This window comes from Leptonychotes weddellii, unplaced genomic scaffold (genome assembly GCF_054177405.1).
Source record: "Leptonychotes weddellii isolate Sample4059 unplaced genomic scaffold, ASM5417740v2 HiC_scaffold_14437, whole genome shotgun sequence".
NCBI classification, from domain to species: domain Eukaryota; kingdom Metazoa; phylum Chordata; class Mammalia; order Carnivora; family Phocidae; genus Leptonychotes; species Leptonychotes weddellii.
The window spans coordinates 1-5,171 of NW_027725049.1; the positions used below are offsets into that span (position 1 = coordinate 1).

Here is a 5,171-nt window from a genome sequence, read left to right on the forward strand (position 1 = left end):
GTCACCCATACGGGAGGTGACGAAGGCTTTCTGGAAGGACAATTGAATCAGGGGGAGCCGGGCTTGCCGGGCAGAGGGGACAGGCTGAGGCAGAGGCCCAGAGCCCATGGCCCCAGCGGGCTCACAGTGGGCTAACTTAAACAGGTACAGCTAAGGATTACTGAGTGTCTTTTGAGAACGTGAATCATGTCAGGCAATCCCAATAACAATTCCACGAGCAAGGTAGAAATGCTGTCCCCTTTTGACTAATAAGGGAATCCAGGCTTTAAGGAACTTCCGACTTCCGTGCTCCACAGTGAGGCCGAGGCGGGATTTGACTCCAGGTTCCTGCCACCCCTGGGGGCCCCACCTGACAAGAAGGCTGCATCCCGATGCTTCAGAAGGGACTTCTCAGGTCTGAGGTTACATGAACCTTTGTGCCTGGTGCCAGGGAGAAACCTCCTCCTGCCCAGATGAAGGCTGGCTGGTACTGGGAGAGCCTCAGGGCCAAGGCCTGCCGTCGTCAGACAACAGGCCCAGGCCCAGCCCCAGTCAGAGCGGGCACCACTGCCCCCTGAGTTCAGTGAGGTCCCCAGGCCTCTGGGTTTGGATGTGGAGTTTGCACACCTGAGTTCCAGGGAGGAGCCGTTTCGATGGAGCACAGAGTCCAATGGCAGAGAGTCAGCAGTTCTAGCCCCTGCTCAGCCTCTTGGTAGCTGGGTGACGCCAGGCGGGGCTCTGAAGCTACAGACCCCATCCCTAAAACGGAGAACGTAACGGCTACCGCTACGTGGGTTGTACAAAGAAATGACTGGTACAGGTCCTGCCTGGAGCCTGGAGCACATGGGGAGCCAAGAGGACAGACAGTCCTGTTGGGGACCAACTTACCCATGTCTCTGTTCTTGCACTTGTTGATTCTGGGGTCATCCTTGAGAAACAGATGCCAAATCTAAGGTGAGGGAGAGTTCTTCTAATGCTTTCTTCTCAGAGGTCTATAGCTTCAGCTCTTAAATTCAGGTCTGTGATCCATTTGGGGTTCATTTTCTGTCTCACGTGAGGTGAAGGTCCACCTTCATTCATTCATTTATAATTTCCTGTATCTGCACATGTAAGAAGGGACACGATTTAGTCACTGTAGGACCTTAGGTTGTTACTTGTACGGAGTTGTCAGTAGATCCCAAAGACTTTAGAATAAATCATCTGGAAGCAATTGCCTGATTGTAAAGGAAGTCCCAGAGGAGATTCACTTGGGTCTTCTGTGGAGTCTCAGAGCAGGGTCCTTGTTGAGAGCACACACCCCCCTCTGGTGGCCACAGGAGGCACTGCAGGAGCGCTGCGGGGCTCCCTGATCTGTCTGTGAAACAAGCCACGTTCCACCTGGGACATCTTCAAGGATTCCCGGAGAGATCAAAAACAATTCTGTACAATTCAGCGTTTCTAGGCGATCTATGAAGAAATAGGCTTCTTCCCAAGTGCACTATTTCGAGAAGTATTTTCTGAGCAGCTGAGTCAGGCACTGAGTTCCAGAACAGAAGAAAGTAGAGAGAACCGTGGAGGCCTCCCAAAACGCACAGGGTGTAGGTTGGGAAAGTATTGGGAATACTTGGTCCACGCCACAGCTCTGTACACCCGGCTTAAAGAAAACAGTACATGAAAACAAGCCATATTTATGGATTCCTTTGATTACATTAATCACAAAACATTTTAGAGAATTTGAAAACTATCACTGAGCATATCTGTATCCTTTCTTCTAAGTTACATGGCATCAACTTATATTCCCAGTTAATTTGTCACTTATTAGGGGAACATGATATGATATATTGAAGCCCTAATGACTCTATAAAAATACTCACAGAACTAACAGATGAATTCAGTAAAGCTGAAGGACACAGATTCAACATATAAAAATGAGTTTCATCTCGACACACCAATAAGAAGCTATCATAGAGAGAAATTAAGAAAATCATTTTTAATTTATAATCACTGAAAAAGACTAAAATCCTTAGGAATTATTTTCATCAAGAGGTGAAAGACCTGTATACTGAAAACCATAAATCATTAGTGAAAGAATTTGAGGAAGACAGAATTAAGTCAGAAGGCTTCCCACGCTAATGGATCCCAAGAATATATGTAATCAAAAGGTCCACATTATGTAAAGCAATCTAAACGTTCAGTGCTCACCCTACCAACATGTAATGGCATTTCCAGAAATAGAACAAATAATCCTACAAAGTGAAGAGTACCACAGAAGTCCCTGAGTAGCCAAAGCCATCTTGTGAAAGAACAAAACTGGAAGCATCATGCTTTCTGATGTCAAAGTGTATTACAAAGTTGTAGAAATCAAAACGGTATGGTATTGACATACAGACAGACACACAGATCAATGGAACAGACTGCAAAGCCCAGAAAGAAATCGACAATTAATTCGTCAATTAATTTACAACAAAACTCCAAGAATATAAAATAGGGGAGCAACAGTCGGCACAATAAGTGGTGTTGGAAACACTGGGCAGCCGCAAGCAAAGGAATGCAACTGGATGCCTGTCCAACCCCATCCACAAAAAGGACGTCGAAAGGTAGCAGACTTCAACAAAAGAGCTGCACCCATAAAATGCCTACATGAAAATGGGGCAGAATGCTCTTAACAACCCCCCTTTTTTTAATGGGCTCCATGACCAAAACGGGGCTTGAACTCAAGATTCTGAGATCAAGAGTCAGATGCTGTGCCCGCTGAGCCAGCCAAGAATCTATTAAAAGTACGGAGCACAGAGGTGTCAGAATATATCTATTCATTTGTTCACCTTAACACACAATGTTTTTGGAAGAATGTTTCTCGATATCATTCTTGATACTGATTTTTGGATTTAACACCAGAAGCAAAGGCTACAAAGCAAAATTAACAGCTGGGACTACACCAAACTAAAAAGCTTCTGCACAGCAAAGGAAATCACCGATCATCAACACATTGAAAAGACAACATACTGAGTGGGAGAAAATATTTGCGAACTACCTAACTGAAAAAGCGTTCATATCCAAAATATTGAAGAACTCATCCAATTCAATAACACAAAACTTAGCGTTTAAGATGATACCTGGAGGCTCTGTGACATACTCAGGATCCGACGGGGGAGCCTGGAGCCTGTACCAGATACTCGCCAAAGCCATTGCTGATGAAGTACTTGATTCTGAACTTACGTGACTAGGAGTCTAGAGAACTAGAATAAAATCACAGCCATGTAAGCACTAAAATAAATTGCCATAATAAAACCATATACTTCTGAAAATAGACAACTCCAAAATAAATAAAACGATAACATTCAGACATTGCACATACGCCAAATATCCTTCCCTTTCTTCTCTTTTGGAGAGTCTCGTGTTGCCCCTTACATGAAATCTTCATCAGCTTCATCAGGAACTGTCACCTCCATAGAACTCCATTTGTAGACTTTTTACCAATGCTTTTGACATTGTAATATATAAGGTTTGCCTAAGACTGTAAGTTTCTTTCAGCTGCGACCTTCATCTTCTATTTTTCTCTTTTATTTTCCAAAAACCTAGCAGAGAAGATTGTATTTGCTAAATAAGTAAATCTATTCTATTTTTTTTAAATAAAATAAATGGAGTGAAAATTGACAACTCTAAAATCAGAAAACTCGAATATAAATACAAAAATCAAAGAAAATCCATGACTAAAATAAAAAACTAAAAATGATTAAGTATAAGAATAAAATACTAATTAAAAATAAGCCGAGAAGAAATTCTAAAATGCAATCATGTAAAAACACGCATATAATGGAAAATCGCTTTGACGTTAAATGAATCAGAGCATAGATAACCATGTAAGGCGTGGCTACAGATTTGGGGAAGATGAAGCCAGTGTCCCTTCTGAGTTGTGCAGGCTGCTCGCTACATTAAAGAGCAGAACCCAGATGAGAAGGACAGTTGCAGCAGAAGCAGCAAGAGAGCAGAGCCCTACGAAGGAGGGGTGGGGGACACAGCTAGAACAACTCCAGAAGCAAGCTGCCCTGGTTTTGAGCACTTCACAGCAACAATAGGAGAGAGAGCTCTGTGAGGCTAGAAGGTCTCTCTGAGTCATAGGGCTTCCCACAAATCCAAGAAAACAAGTTTCCTGACAGGAGAGCCCTGCTGTTGAATCCCAGACAGTGGGGCTGTAGGGGAAAAGGGGAGGGAGTGCAGAATAGGGCCACTGCCCAGAAGGAAAGCACTGTTTCCTGACACACTTCATCTACTTTGATGGGCTTTGCTCAAAAACGAAGTAAAAAGCATTAAGAAAACGATACAGGATATTGAATGACACCATAAATTAGAATTAGAAAAGCTCAGGCATGGAAGAAGGACCGGCCTCAGGGAAGAAGAAGAAGCATATTGAAAGGTCACCTCGTAAATGAAATGTGAAGTAGTGAAAGCAAGCCCGCAGACAGCGCTGTGTGAGAATGCAAGCCGAGAGGAGGAAAACGCGAAAAAGAAACTAAGCAAGAGATGACAAGATCTGAGAGAGAATGTCAAAATGTGAGCATAAGGGGAGAAAATGAATAATTGGAGTGCCTGCGAGAAAACCAAAGCAAAGATACAAAAGTGTTAAAAGTCATAGGTCAGAAATGTTCCTGGAAACAAAGTAATGCTTTCAACCTGTGTATTCACAGAGCACCCTGTGCACTGAGTCAGAATGACAGACGGCAGGACATCGTCTAGTAAAATCATTGAGAGAAAAATCCAGTTAAAATTAAAATGTAAAATTTAATGAAAATTTAAAGAAAAAGGGAATCCTTGGGCATCTAGAAAAAATGGAGCAAATGACCTATAAAGGATAGGAAATTAGAATGTCATCCACATTTCTGAGTGCCATATTTTGTGTCAGAAGAAAATGGAGGAATGTATGGAAAGACACTGAAGGGAAGAAACTGTGAGCCACGGATTTTATAGCTAGAAAACCTGATTTATACGGAATAAAAGTCTTGGCATTCAAGTCATCATGCAAGACCTCGGGCAGTATTGTTCCCATGACCCCTTGAAGAGGGAGGACCGAACTTAGGACGAGAAATGCGGGGAAAGACTGTAAGGCCAGATGGCAAACACTACACCTGCGGAGACTTTGCATGACTAAGACTCTATGACAGGGAGGATGACCTTAGTGGCCGTCACTGGGGTCATTGCCTCAGAATAGTTTAAGA

At 43.2% G+C, this 5,171-nt stretch overlaps 1 long non-coding RNA gene across 1 annotated transcript; it reads right to left on the reverse strand.

Moving 5' to 3' along the window:
- Nucleotides 1-6: 6 nt before the first annotated feature.
- On the reverse strand, nt 7-5,165 carry LOC145718351 (uncharacterized). Its single transcript, XR_014141743.1, has 3 exons — nt 3,314-5,165; nt 3,072-3,194; nt 7-1,612 (listed from the first exon to the last, which is right to left on the reverse strand). It is a non-coding gene; the product is annotated as an uncharacterized LOC145718351 (long non-coding RNA).
- Between the last annotated feature and the right edge of the window lie 6 nt (nt 5,166-5,171).